The 15,492-nt window shown below is 37.9% G+C and overlaps 1 protein-coding gene and 1 long non-coding RNA gene across 2 annotated transcripts in view; one reads left to right on the top strand and one right to left on the bottom strand.

Moving 5' to 3' along the window:
- The window catches only part of LOC138170475 (uncharacterized), an 18,593-nt gene extending 17,096 nt beyond the window's left edge, over positions 1 to 1,497 (bottom strand). Inside the window, exon 1 of the long non-coding RNA XR_011170634.1 lies at positions 1,075 to 1,497. This is a non-coding gene — a long non-coding RNA (uncharacterized lncRNA). The remainder of the gene's footprint in view (positions 1 to 1,074) is intronic.
- KCTD1 (potassium channel tetramerization domain containing 1) overlaps positions 1 to 15,492 on the top strand; it is a 276,101-nt gene that overhangs the window by 25,458 nt on the left and 235,151 nt on the right. The window lies entirely within an intron of this gene.

The following is a 15,492-nucleotide window of genomic DNA, read 5'->3' as shown; positions in this document are numbered from 1 at the left end:
TCTCTCTCTCTTTCTTTCCTTTCTTTCTTTCTTTCTTTCTTTCTTTCTTTCTTTCTTTCTTTCTTTCTTTCTTTCTTTCTTTCTTTCTTTCTTTCTTTCTTTCTTTCTTCCTTCCTTCCTTCCTTCTTTCTTTTCTTTTCTTTTTTATTGGAAGCATATATTTAATCCCTGGAAGCCTTTCAATGAAAATTGGTCCTGTGGATCTTTGCCTGCTTTTATTATAAGCATTATGATCCTAGTAAACAGCACTGTTAAAATGTTGAAGAAAAAAATTAATATGAATTTTGTAGTCTGATTTAGGCATAATTCTGCCAGAAACTATTTTATTTAATTTACTATTAATCTATATCCAAGACATTTCTAGCTTGAATAGCAGGAGGTTTGGGGAGGAGGAGAGATATCCAGTCTAGCATAGCCATCCTCCCCCACCCCCACCACATGTCCTCAGACAAAATGTGCTCCAAGAAGATTTGAGGTAACATTTATAGGAATCTTGAACAAGGAAAAGATCATAATATGCTAAAATACCATGTGGAGTTAACATGCCACAAGTACTCATTTCCTCAAGAGTTCCTGCCTATCAGCAATATCTTAACCTTGAATTTCAAAAGAAAAGACACTGTCCTCTGGTGGGTCAGTGTGTCAATCACTTCATGGGGTGGGGAGGCTATGATTTTTATCCTGATAACAGTCGGAATTGGTTATATTGCCCTTACTCCATTTCAAAAGAAGGTCTTGGTTTTAGTTCTTCCCACTTTCCTAAAGGGAAAGTCTGGAAAGAGTATTAGGCTAAAGAAATATTACCTCTTAATATTTCTAGAGAAACTAAAAAGAAGGTTTTTAAAAATAAGTTTCCACAGCAAAAATCTAAAGCTAGAAAGAAGTTCCCTAGAAAATGTCCATAGGAAAGAAAATGCCTCAGATTGCACTCTGAATCTATCACCTCTCTGTCTGGAGGTAGGTAGTGTATTTCATCTGAAGTCCTCTAGAATTATGGTTGTTCATTGTGTTGACCAGAGTTCCTAAGTCTTTCAAAGTTGTTTGTTTGAATTGCTGTTCTTTTAAATTGCTTACCTGGTTCTGCTCACTTTGTCCTGGATCATTTCATACAAGTCTTCCCATGTTTCTCAGAAATCCTTCACTAAGGATTTGCTTTTGTTGTAGGACAAATAAGAAGTTTTGTTGGTAGTCACTGGATCAGTAGTTCAAGATTTAGAGAGAGAAGCTCCCTTAGAGGCAATCTAGTCTATAACCAAAAGATATCAGAACTTCTATCAGTTAAATAGATGACTGCCCCTAACTCCAAGCAGCTGATAATAAAACATACCCCCCTCATCTATATACGAAGGTGGTAAGCTACAGTTGAATAACAAGGAATACTGTCATACATGGTCAATGTGTCTTTTGCTTAACTGTACTGAATTGTTACAAGAGAATGTTCTATGGTGGGAGTGGTATTTTTTGATGACACCATTTATTTTAAAAGTATTTTAAAATATTTTTCTGGATAGAGGCTTGTGAATCTATTCTAGAGTTTAATCTGCTTTAAAAGGGCCAAGCTGAGGTTATGGAGAACACTACTTACGTCAACTAATAAGTCAGATGCCAGAGAGAGCAGTAGGTATGACATAGAAAAAAAACAAGTATGGAAAATACCCAGTAGTTCATAAGAAACAATATCCAGAAAAAATTTTTTTAAATTTTAAAGAAACAATATCCAGAAAGAAGAACATAAATGGTATGCATGGTCTTAGAGGCCTATACACAGATGAACAAAGTATGAATAATAGGCAGTGTAAATTGGAAATATTAACTTTAAAAATTTTTTTTAATTTTTTGCTTTTTGGAGGACAATTGGGGTTAATTGACTTGCCCAAGGTCACATGGCTAGTTTTTGTGCTAAATGTCTGAGGCTGGATTTGAACTCAGGTCTTCCTGACTCCAGGGCCAGTGCTCTATTCACTGTGCCACCTAGCCACCCCAATATTAACTTTTCTTATCCAGACCTGTGGCACCTAGGTGCCTGGGAGTCAGGAAAACCTTAGTTCAAATAGAATTTCAGCCCTATGATTTCTTCAAAAACAAAAGATGAACAATAGACAATAACAGACACCTGCTAACTGTGTGACTGTGGGCAAGTTATTTAACCTCTGCCTTAGTTTCCTCATCGGTAAAGTGGGGATAATAATACCACCTGCCTCCTAAAGTTGTTGTGAAAATCAAATGAAATCTGTGAAAGCTTAGCATACTGTTTGGCACATAGTAAACACTATATAAATGTGAGCTGTTATTATTATTCATTGGAAAAAGGAACTCCCCCATGTGGGAAGGCCCGCCACCAATGCAGATCTGTAAATTACAGTCTTAGAGAACTACATTTGACGTCAAGAGGTTAAGTGGGATGTCCATGGCCACATAGCCAGTAGTTATCAGAAGGAAGATTTAATTCCAGTGGACTATAATTATCTAGTTAGCTGCTGGAAGTCTTTTTTTTTTTTTAACAGAGCCATTGATAAATTTTTTACTTTCCTTCATAATGATTTCATTCTTAAGAATGTGGAAGAGGGGCAGTTAGGTGGCGCAATGAATAGAGATCTGGCCCTGGAGTCAGGAGGACCTGAGTTCAAATCCTATGTCAGACACTTGACACACTTACTAGCTGTGTGATCTTGGGCAAGTCACTTAACCCCAATTGTGTTACCTTCCCTCTTCCAAAAAAAACAAACAGAGAATGTGGAGGAAGTAATAAAGTCAACTTCTGTTCTGGACTTGAGTCTGACTAATAAGGCATAACTGGCTGCTTAAATAGAAATAAGAACCTTGCTATGAAGTGAGTTTGTGATAGATATCAATCATAGTCTGAAAATTGACCCAGGCCTTGGGAAAGTAAACTTCAGAATTCAGAGAAAAGGTAAGAAAATTCTCATGGTTTAATATGCTCTAGGGCAGTTCAGCACAAGGGAATGGGGATGTTTTGATGGCACAAGCATAAATATCCTGATGAGGAAGATAAAGGGGAGATGGTTACCTAAAAAAGCAGCTAGGTGGTTCAGTGGATAGAGCACCTGACTAAGAACTAAGTTCAAATCTAACCTCCGACACTTGCTAGCAGCGTGACCCTGGTCAAGTCGCTTAACCCTCAGTCCTCCTCTATAAAGTGAGCTGGAGAAGGAAACGGCAAATTGCTCTAGTATCTTTGCCAAGAAAATCCCAAATGGGGTCATGAAGAATTGGACATGGCTGAAATAACTGAACAACAACAAAAGTTGCCTAAAAACATCAATCAACTTAAAGGAATGGAAAGAAAAGAAGTTTGCTGATGAATATTCAAGAGTGGCTTGTCCCCTGTGAGAAGTGTTTAGGAGCCACTCATGTTCAGGAAGAGCTGAGGTTGCTACTAGATAATCAGGATAATAGAAAAGGGTGTTTTAGTTACACCAGTGGTAAAGGAAGACCACAGAAAGGTCTGTGCATCTCTTCAGGGTAGATGGGAAGACAGAATTACTCATCTCCTATTGTATTCCTATTTTCTCTACCAAGAAGAATAATCCTTAGACTAGGAAAAATGGAACAAAATTTGTTTCACAAGGAATTGAAACTCAAAGTAAATGAGGAGATGGTGAGGGAGCTCCTAGCAATTCCTAATGAATCCGAGTTGCCAGACCTGTAAAGAACCAGCTTCTAAGATACTGAAAAAACTTTCAAATATTATTGCTAAATCTCTGTTGAAAAACTGGATAAAAATACAGGTAGGAGAGTCATTACAGAACTACAGATGGACAGAGGTAGTATCAATTTTTCACAAAGGGTAGTAATAAGAACAAAAGTTCCCACTTACACAGCACTGTTAAGAGTCATAAAGTACGTTCCATAATCACCCTTTTAGGTTAGCTTGAAGAAATACCGTCCCCATTTTATGGATGGAGATACTAAGGCTTAGAGAGATTAAGTGATTCACCCAGTCAAATAACTAGAAAGTATGTGGGAGCTTAGAGTAGCTAGGTGGTGAAGTAGATAGAGCGTAGGGCCTGGAGTTAGAAAGATTCCTCTTCCTGAGTTCAAATCTGGCCTCAGACACTTATTAGCTGTATGACCCTGGGCAAATCTCTTAAGTCCATTTGCCTAAATTTACCCCTTCAGTAAAATGAGCTGGAGAAGGAAATGGCAAACCACTCCAATGACTTTGCCAAGAAAATACCAGATGGGGTCACAAAGAGTCAGACAGGACAGTAAAATGAGAGTTGACACTTTCAAATATAGGTCAGTGATCTTGACCATAATTACTAGTGAAATTCTAGTTTGGTTTATGAGCTTGCCCAGAGTCCTTCTCCAGGCCCTCATTGTGGTATGGAGGTGATCTTAGGTTCCTGATGTCTATGCCAGAAGAACACAAGGTCCAACAAGCTCTACCATGGATGAAAGTCTTGGAATGGAATGGAACAAACATAGACCTACAATGTACCAGACATTGTGCTAAGCACTTGGAGGAAATGAAAGCAAACAAAGGTTAAGTGACTTGCCCAGTGAGTAGTTGTCTAAGGCCAAATTTGAACTCAGATCGTCCTTACTCTAGGCCTGTCCTTTACCCAGTATGCCACCAGTGGCCTCTAGTCTTTAAGTATGGCCCCATTAACAGACTGTATCTGTTTACCAGGGAGCAACTTAACTAATTACAAAGGGTGACCACATGATAATGATTTTTTTAGCAATGGCATCTCATAGACCAAAGAAAAATGTTAAATGCCCTTCAGTCCTATAGAGCCCATGTCAGCAGTAATGGTGGCAGAGTGGTAGAAAAAGAGGCAGAGTAGTAAGAATCATACAATTTATAGGACATCAGTAATCTTAAATTTGATGGGTACTGTTATAAATGTGAGATACGCCTAACAAGTAGACGTATTGCTAGAGGAGCTAAATCATATTAATCCTGACTTTTGGGTATTAATCAACCCACAAGAAAGAAGTTGAAGCTAAATGGGTGGCCACTCCTTGGAGAGGAAAGAAAGAAATTAGAAGAAGGTTTTATTGTATGTTCAGAGGCTTACAAGAAACATTTTGCAGGACATTTGGTCATCATCCGTTTCAATACTAATGAAAATATTTGTGAAAGGCTGCCAGAAAAGTAATTGCAGCTTAGGCACCAACACCAGTTGTTGAGGATAGCAACTAATAGAGAAATTTGAATGACTTGCTAAAACCACCAAATCAAATCATTATGTACTCTGATACTTGGTTATTTAAACACAGAGACAGGGAAAGAAGATGTGAGGAAATACATGGGGAAGTGTGGGTTAGGAGAAAGAAAATAGAGAGGCCTAGGGAGTATTAGGTGACGCAGTGAATAGAGCACTGGCCCTGGAGTCAGGAGGACCTGAGTTCAAATGTGACTTCACACACTTGACACTTAACTAGCTGTGTGACCTTGGGCAAGTCACTTAACCCCAATTACCTTGCCTTCCCCCCTTCCAAAAAAAAAATGAAAGAAGAAAATAGAAAGGCCTGACATGGATTATGTAAGAGCCTCATGATTCTACATACTTTCTTCCAGAAAAAGAACTGGGATGTCCTAGATGTGACAAAAGCCAAATAATACCTCAGTGAATGAAAATGGATATATTTTAACAGATAAATACTTGTTATTGATGTGGGAGTTATCCCTGAATCAGCTCTCTTTGTACAGTCAGACCACTGGCTCTTCAGAGCTAAAATAAAAATATGAAAAAAGCAAGAAGAAAGAATAACAATGAGAAAAGATAATGTTGTAGAATTTTAGATTTAAACCTGAATTATTTAAACAAGTTATTGATAATGAAAGATAGGAAATGGATAGCAGAAATGATACCAATACTGACTATAATAATTTTATCCAGAAGTGAAATCAATACAAATTAATTGCCACAACAAAAGAGCCCAAAAAGGACTTGGTTAGCAAACATTTGGGGCTTGCCAAATGAACAGAAATGGCTGCCAAAGGCAACATCAGTTTAGAATATAAACTCATCTTTAAAATCTTACAAAGAAGGATGATGGACTGTTATGAGCAGTGTGATCTCATAAAGCAAAGAGAAAGAGTGGAGAGTACAACCAGTTTAAAGAAAGCTTAGCAAAATATCCAAATCATCCCAAGGGCATTTAAGGATAAAAATGAAAGGCTTCAAACGGAAGAAAAATGGAAAAAATTTGCAAAAGTCATTTCAACAAACTTTTCTCCATCAAGGACAGTTGAACCACCACACTTGGACCTTAACATCACAGTCCCTAAGGGGCTTATTGAGGAAATAGAAACAGCACTAAAGGGAACAAAAATGGGAAAAGCGGCAGGATTATATCAAGTTTATATAAAGTAACTCTGTGCTGGAGGCAAAAGACAACTGAGAGCATTGAGGGACCAATATACAAGATATCTGAAATAGGGGAAGATACCAGAAGTGTGCAAAAAATCTTGAACTTTATTAATTTGGAAAAAAGGAAACCAAGAGAACATCAATAACTACCAACATATGTGTCTACTCTCATAGCAGTACAAAATCTTCATGAGGGCTATGTATGCATTATTTGGGATTATGATGAGATTGATCAGGAGCAAGCAAACTTTTTGTAAACAATATTCAACAATATACTGTATCTTTATCAGCTCATAATCAACTGAAAAATGTAATGAATATAAGATCCCATTGTGTTTTTAGTTTTTTTTTTTTTTAGTTTTAGTTACAAAGAAGTATTTAACTTAGTGGAACAAGATGCTGCCTTAGAGACTCTTTTACAAAGCCAGGTGTCTCCCCTCCCTACATAAAGTTCATTCAGGATTTCCTGAAATATCTAGCAAAAGAAATTACCTTGTGTATTGAATTCCTAATAATAAAAAAAAAAATCAAGAGAGGTGTAAAATCAGGAGATAGGTGGTTGCCAAAAGCATTCACCACTGTGATAGAGGCAGTTTGGTTCAGGGTCCAGGTCCAGGAGGAATTCCGTCTAGATGCTCCTGTTTGTGGATGAACTCTTGTTGATAATATGAATTCCCAAGACATTGTGGAGCCTTCTGGAAGAGCTCTGAAATCACTCAAAAGAATTGACTTGCCCATCCACACAGGAAAGACCAAATGGATGAAGAATGCCTAATAGATACTCTATAGACCTGGCCCACTAGTGTATATATGGGACAGAGGATAAAGCTGGACAGTGAGTGAGACCAATAGCTATCCATATTGTCCCAAAAGCTCACCATAGAAGATGCACCCTATGTGCTGGAGTCATTCTTCATTTTCTTCATTCATAGGAGCATGTTGGCTGTCCCTCTGTCCTCTCTTGCTCTCACCAGTGACCACTCTGTCTTCTCTTCCTTCATTCTCACTCTTCATCAGAATTCCTCATTGATTCTATGTCGCTGCTCTCTCACACCTCCCATGCCCCTTTCTATTGCCCTGTGTGTGATGCTCATGTTGAGTCCTTCAGAGGCAGCTATGTTCTGTATCTTTTAACAACTCCAGTAAACTGTTAGTCTTGAAAAGATTTGCTTTCATGGGAAGCTTGGGGTCAGTAAAAGTGATTTGCAGTTTCCTGAAAATAATCCAGACTATTCCCATTTGCCTTTTCTACTCTTGGCCAGCTCACTTGTTGTAGAGACAAATTATGTTTAGCATAGAAAAGAGAAGGCATAGTAGGGGGCATGATAGCCATGTTCATGACTTTGAAGATCTGTCATTTGAAACAAGGAAAGACTTGTCTTATTTGCTCAGAGGAAAGAATTAGGACCAGTGGATGAAAGTTGTAGCTGCAGAGATGAATTTAAAGCAGTTTCAAAATCTAAATAGCTACCTTGGAAGATAATGACTTCCCTGGTGACTGCAGGTCTTTAAGTGGAGGTTGCCTTGACCTTTTATGAGTTTTGTAAAGAAGATTCTTGTTCAACTATGGGTTGAACTATGTCCTGTGTGGTCCCTTCCACCTCTGAAATTCTGTGACTCTATGAATCAGAGCTATCCAAAAACAGGGAAGGACTTCCCCTTTCCAGTGAGCAGGCTGGATTACATCTCCTACCTGAGGTTGTAGCAAGGAGATCCATTCAGGTCAAGGCTGGACTAGATAACCTCAGATCCAAATAATGGCTCTGACATTCTGTGATTCCATAATTCTTTTATTACTGAAGTGGTTAAGTGCTTGTGAGCTGTTGTTCAGTTCAAACAGCTCTAAGTTCTTTTCAACAGATGCTAATAAGTCAGTTTTGCATATATTTACATAACAATGTGTGACAATAATTGTTCCTTGTTTCTTCAAAGTCCCCGCCACTTTTTCCCAAGAATATGTGGGTCAATTCTTAGTCATTCAAGATGGAAGTTAGTTAGAACATAGACTTTTACAGATGTCAGTCAAGTTAGAGACCATCCCCTTTATTCCCACTTTTTTTTTTCAATCGCTGAGGAAACTAGGACCCCCAGGGATGAAGTTGGCTGCTCCAGGTCACCTAGTTTGATAGTGATTGGCAGAGGCACTACAAGATACAGGTCTTCTAACTGCAAGTCCCTTCTTCTTTCCTTTACATGCTGCTGCTGATTTTTAGACAATTAAACAATTTTCCTGCAACTCTCTTCTTGGTTCTTATTGCTGCCTGCCTTTTGGCTATTTCCTTACTTCACCATACTTCTTCCAGAAAGTGGAGAAGTGAAGGAGAGAAAAAATAAATTTTAGATCAATTTATTCTTTAAAAAAAAATTTAATTAAAAAAATGTTATTCAGAGAGAAATCCACTCTTGACCTTTCACCTTGATGGAGAGAAGTAATGGTAGATAATCCCAAATCATTTATATTGAATTTGTATTTTATTCTTGATTTTGTTTTTGCAGAACCATCTGTCCTTCCTAATTATTAAGTTAATATTAAAATGAGTTTATAGTCAGAAGACACAATAGTTAGTTACTACCAGGGAGAGATGGCCCTAACCAAGTTTTGAGGATGAGAGTGATTCCAGCCTGGGATTCAAGATTTTCTACAGATAATCTTCAAAGTAGATAATCCACATAGAATCAATCAAAATGGATCCATTGATTAAAATAAGTTTTGGGTTTATACTTTTTTTTCAACTATATTATTTTTATTACCTATTGCTATGATAAATTTGAATTATGGTTGATATCAGTCATCTATCAACCACAGCTGTTTATCTGGGGCAAATTTTGTTTTTTATTATACGGATAGTATCTAATTTATTTTAATCCTTGTTTTGTTTCATTTATTTAACAAGTATTTATTAAATTACTGCTGTGTGCAGAGTATTAAGCTAGGTACAAGGGAAAACACAAAATTTATACTTTATACAAATAACTGATTTAAGCTTTTAGGAAGTTTACTGTCTAATTAGAAACTTAATAGATCATTAGCAACTAATTTACTTAATTTCAACTTTGTTAACATCTTAACTCTGTTGAAGCCTATACCTAATCATCTTTTCTATACTAGTGTACAGATGATTCCCAAGGAAGCAGGAATAGGGTATGGGGTGAAAGGTGTGGTAGTAAGATGAGAAACTGGACAGTTGCCAGCTTTTTCTTATAGTTGGATTTTCACAGCGTGCCATCATTTTGTCTGAAGGAAATTCCTATATCAAATATAAATACAAAAAATAGTCTAAATACCATTATAAATGAATTTTGGATTATCTGCCATTACACTTCCTTCTATTTCTGCATATCATCAAGAGTTGACTCTAACTTTTATTTCATTTAATGAATTTCTTGAGCACCTACTGTGTTCAAGGCACTGTGGGTCCTTATTCAAAGATGAATAGATAGCATTATCCCTACCCTCTAGAAGCTTACAATCTACATTTATTTCATTCCAAATCTTCATTCTCATTGTTATGGTGTTACTTGTGTATTTGCTACTTATCCATGAAAAAAAAAACATTTTTTAAAAGAGAGGAGAGGCATTTTCTCAAAAATTTAAGGATTCAGATGTTGAATTTTTTTTATTTCACAAGTGAATTAACTCAGTTTGGATCCCAGCTCTCTGAATCACAGAATCTCAGAGTTGGGAAGGATTACTCCAATCCACACTTGAAGAAGTATTTCCTTTTCAGTACTGCTGATATTTGGTCTTCCAATCCAGAAAAGACTTTAAGTGAGGGGAAATAGCTACCTCCCCAAACAAGCTATTTCTCTTTAGATAGTTCTAATTGTCAGGAGTTTTTTTCTTCACTTCCACTCTTAATCTTCCTTTTCCCACTGCCTTCTATTGCTCCTGGTTCTGCTTTTGACAATTGAATCTGTTTGTTCATCTTAATATCCAAAGATCTTTCTATTCAGGGCTTTACTTATGACTACTTAACAGATGTTCTATTTAAGTCATCGTAGAGAAAGAATATTATCAACTTGCTATGTTTTTCTCAGTCACCACTATGTTTTTTTTTTTAATTTGCTTTTCCATTGAAAATGTATCTTTCTGAGTTGAAGTGAAAAGAAAGTTGTTTAGGTGGCTAATTAATGCAGAATTCTATTAAGACCTCTGTGAAATTCTCTTAACATTCCTTGTTTGGTGGTAGCTAGGTGGTCCAATGGATAGAGCACTGGATCTGGAGCTAGGAAGAACTACATTCAATTTTGGCCTTACTAATCATGTGACTTTAGGAAGTCACTTAACCCCGTTTGCCTCATTTTCCTCATCTGTAAAATGAGCTGGAGAAGGAAATGGCAAGACATTCCAGTGTCTCTGCCAAAAATAAATAAATAAATAAAACAAACCCAACCCAAATGGAGTCACAAAGAATTGGATATGACTGAAAAACAGCTAACCAACAACAAAATTACGATAAAATAGACCTACCTTACTGTGCTGTTGTGAGGATTAAAGTAGATAATAATTGTAAAGTGCCTAGCACATAGTAGGCTCTCCATATATAAATGCTAGCTATTATTGTTGATAAGGTTCACATGGATGAAGCCTTTGTATCTAGTATCTAATGCTAACTACAAAGATTCTAGATACCTCTTCATTTTACAGATAAGGAAACGTAGGTCTTATTAATTTATTTATAATTTAATTATTTTAATTTAATAATATTATTAATTAATTAATGTCTTATTAAGGGTCACATGGTTAGTAAGTGTCTGAGGCTATATTTGAGCTCAGGTCATCCTGACTCCACCTCTGTCCAGTGAACAACCTGTCTGCCTCAGACACGGAGAACAGTGGAGCTGAGACAGCCAGAGAGAAGCCAATGAGATACATGCAAATTCTAATTATCTATATGGAAGTGCACATGGATCTATAGTCCTATAGCCTTTCCAGGAAACTGGTTCACTTTCCAGTGAATCATCTATCCCAAGAAAAGGGGGAAACTACATGATCCCAAAGACAGCAAAGAAGAGAGTCAATGGTTGGGAAAATAGCAGTTTGGTGACCAAACTGGGAGCTGTAGCAACATGAGCCAGCGTCTTGTGGCAGAAGTGGTGGGATGAAGGAGTTCCTAAAAGAAGTGAAACAATCGGGGTGGCTAGGTGGCACAGTGAATAGAGCATCAGCCCTGGAGTCAGAAGGTCCTGAGTTCAAATGTGGCCTCGAACACTTAACAGTTACTAGCTGTGTGACCTTGGGCAAGTCAACCCCAATTGCCCTGCCTCCCCTACTCCAAAAAAAAGCAAAAAAAAAAAAAAGTCATTTGCATATTTTGTGACATCTTGTATTGCAGTCCTTCTATCCCTTACACCCTCCCCCATGTCCTGCTCAGAGGTGACATACAAGCACCTTATAAAAAAAAAAGTGAAACAATTCCTGTTCTAAGTAGAGTAATACCTAAACCAGGGCCTTCTAGATCCTTAAGTGCAGCCTTATGACTGAATTCAAATTTTATAGAACAAATGGGATTTGTCAAAAGGCCTCACTTAAGGATCTAGAAGGCCACATGACCTAGACCAAGCAGGAACTACAGTCAAGGGACAGAGCCCTGGCATCAAAGAGCAGAACTGAACCTTGCCCTTCACTAGTAGCATGAGCTGTACTAACTTTGCAAGTTCAGGAGAAAGGGGCTTATTCTTTATAGGCCCTGAGTGTGTCTGTTGGGGGCTGAGGACACTCAAGTTTAGTGTAGTACCCAGGAGAGAGGAATGTAACATTTCCTGGGGGAATCATTGTAGGGATGAGATACTTGACCTCTAGCAATGCTGAAAACATTTCCTTTTGTGGGAGGTTTTCAATATAATTCCAGAGAATTATAAAGGTCCCCTGGGAAGAGCCGAGCTTACCAGCTCACCACAGAGGGAACAAGAGTTGTTTAGACCGTTTATAGGCTCCAGTGTGAGTCCTTTGCTTTATATATATATATTTTAAGGCAACATAAAATAAGATCTGTCCTGCATTCATTATATTTTAGTTTAAGTGCCTTGCATGAGAGCTAAGAACCCTTTTCTTTTATTGTAGTGACCTAGACATGAACCAAATTCTAAGGTTCCCAGAGGACACCCTAGATTGAAAAGGTAATGACTGAGAAGAGCATATTATCAAAATCTATGAAAATGGTGGATAGGGTGAACACGGACTGGTCACCCAATATCTGTATACTAGAGCTAAAAGGCAGCGCCTGCTTTGAAAACGGTCACATTAGGATAAATGAAAAAAGGATCTGCTTTTCAGAGCACGTAGCAAAGCTGGGGAAAGAAATTGTTACTCCCCTTGTACTCGCAGAGTGGTACTGACTGAAAACGTAAAAGAGAGTCAAGGAGAGTTTGGATGAATTTGCCAAAGAGATCATTAATGCAAATCCTTTAAAATGGAGCCTAGTCTGTATAAATTCCGAATTTTAGTTCTAGGCCACAGGATATATTTACATGACCGCTGTCTACCACTACCACACTTTCATCCTTCCCTTGGTGAAAAAGTAATAATTTTTATTGTTTTGTCAGCTAAGGAAACCAGTTCTTCCCTGCTTAAGGACCCAGTCACTGAAACACACACCAAGCAAAACGAATGCTTTGGGAAATGAATAGGAAACAATGCCTTTTCAGTATTGTCCACTGGGAAATAGGTAAATATAAAGGATTCGGTTTTTCTTAGAGGTGGGTTGGGTGGAGGAGCAGAAGTTTATGTTAGGACTCTTTATTTCCTTCCATTGCTCGACTGGATTCTTCCCTAGTCTCTGCTGTGTAATGGAAAAGCTCTGGTCCTTCATCTGTCCTCCCCATGCCAACTTCAGAACCTTGGTCATTCTATCACATTTATATAGGAGGAAACTGAAGTTCAAAGTTAAGTGAACAGCCCCCTTGGTCACAGAGCTAACGAGTGTCCAAAGTGGGATTCGAATCTGATTCCATGTCCAACACTCTGTCTCAGTATAGCACATTGCCTTGTAGACCAGTGATGGCAAATTCAGATAGAAACAGGGGCCACTAAACCTTTTGTAAGGAAACAGCCAAATATTGACTTAGTTTTAAAATATAACATTAACTTTGTTGTATTGTATCTTTATTTATTTTGTTAAATATTTTCCAATTATATTTTAATATCGTACAAGTCACATTCAGGAGTGTTGTGGCTTACAGTTGAGTGTTTGACACTTCTACCGTAGATCATATAAAACTACCCAGCATACTATTATAACTACATTTAAAAAGTCAGCAAAATGTTAGTTTTTAAAATACTAAGGCAAAAAGCATATTATTCTTGCATAAAACCACAGCTCTAAATCCATGACCCTTTGACCCTATGTACACTAAATGCTAGTGTTTCCTAAACTTTCAGAGGATGAGTACCTCTTCTGGCCTTCTTATGATAAAAATTTCACTCTTGTCATCCATTAAGTAGAAAAATGCATGATAGCAAAAAGCTACTACAGATTCAGTAATACTTTTAATGAATTTCTGTTTTGTTCATCATAACAGCATCTGTGCACATTTAAAAAAGAGTAATGTGTGTATGGAAAGACATTATTTATTCAGTTCATTCTGCGGTACATATATGCCTTTGTGGACCCTTTATATAACTGTTGCCTCAAGGTTAGGAAGTATTGCTTTAGGGAATTCCAGTCAGCACCTCTCTAAAAACATCTAAAATTGATGGAAAACATCCCGAGAAAGATAGTTGACACAAACTAAAGAATGGAGGGGATTTTGTATTAACATTTTTTTTAAGGACACTTCAGTCTAGAAATGTGATGACTGGATCTATGGAATCAATGGATATCTTAGAACTAAAAATCAGCCCATGGTCTGAAAATGGTCACATTAGAACAAATAAAATTAATTTGGGCTTTTTAGAGCAGGTAACAAACCTAAGGAAAATGTAACTCCACCTGTACTCCCTGAGTGGTACAAACCGAAGATATGAAAGAGGCTCAAGAAGAGTTTTGATGAATTTATGCATGATAGATCAAGAATAAATTATTCAGGGAGACTAGGAATGCTTGAGGGGTGCAGGATTTTGAAGGAATGTCAAAGGAAGCAGCTGTGACCTGCTATAAATTATGACACAGTGGATAGAACCCTGGCTCAGGACTCGGAGGACTTGGATTCCAATCCCTGCTCTGGTCCTCACTATCCATGTGACTTTGAACAACTCATTTCACCTAGAGCAGCCAGCTGGTATGGGAAATAAGAGCATGGATCTGGTCTGGAGTCTGGAAGAGCCGAGTTTAAATCCTGTCTCAGTCACCGGCTAGCTGTGTGATCCCGGGCAAATCACTGAATCTTGCTATGCCTCTGTTTTGTCATCTGTAAAATGGGAATAATAATAGCATCTAGATGGCTCAGGAGATAGAATATGGGTCCTGGAGGTAGGAAGACTCATCTTCTTGGGTTCAAATCTGGCCTTAGATGCTTACTAGTAGTGTGACCCTGGGCAAGTCACTTAACTCTGTTTTCTTCAGTTTCCTTATCAGTAAAATGAGCTGGAGAAGACAATGACAAAGCATTCCAGTATCTTTGCCAAGAAAACCCCAAAATGGGTCATGAAGAGTCAGACATGACTGAAAAATGACTGGACAGTAACAACAGCACCTACCTCATAGGGTTGTTGTGAGAATCAAATGAGTTTAAGAACCTTAAAGCAGGGGTGGGGAACCTGCAGCCTCAAGACCTGTGGCCCTCTAAGTCCTCAAGTGCATGTGACCCTTTGATTGAATTTTTTCAAAGGGCCACACTTGAGGACCTAGAGGGCCACATGTGACCTCAAGGCCTCAGATTCCTTACCCCTGCCTTAAAGCATTATATAAATTTATTATTGCTAGTATTATTACTTTAGCTTCCTAGATCTTAGTGTTCTCGTCTATAAAATGAGGGCTTTGGAACAGATGAGATCCTTCTAATTCTAGCCCTATAATCCTGTGGTCCCTTGCTATCATTGTCAGATACAGGATGTTGAGATGAACAAGTATGGCATTAATAAATGCTCTTCTGTCCCAATGCCCATTCCTGCAAAAGCACTTGGGCCTGTTTCCCCCAGCCATCCTAATCACCCGCATGGGAGCACCCCAAATCTCTTCAGTATGGGTTCCCCACAGCCTGAGACCCC

The sequence above is a fragment of the Petaurus breviceps genome, unplaced genomic scaffold, assembly GCF_028583685.1.
Source record: "Petaurus breviceps papuanus isolate PSGF00001 unplaced genomic scaffold, PetGlider_PUasm1.0 38, whole genome shotgun sequence".
NCBI lineage: Eukaryota > Metazoa > Chordata > Mammalia > Diprotodontia > Petauridae > Petaurus > Petaurus breviceps.
The sequence above is the reverse complement of the archived record's forward strand: the minus strand, read 5'-3'. Positions and strand labels throughout refer to the sequence as shown.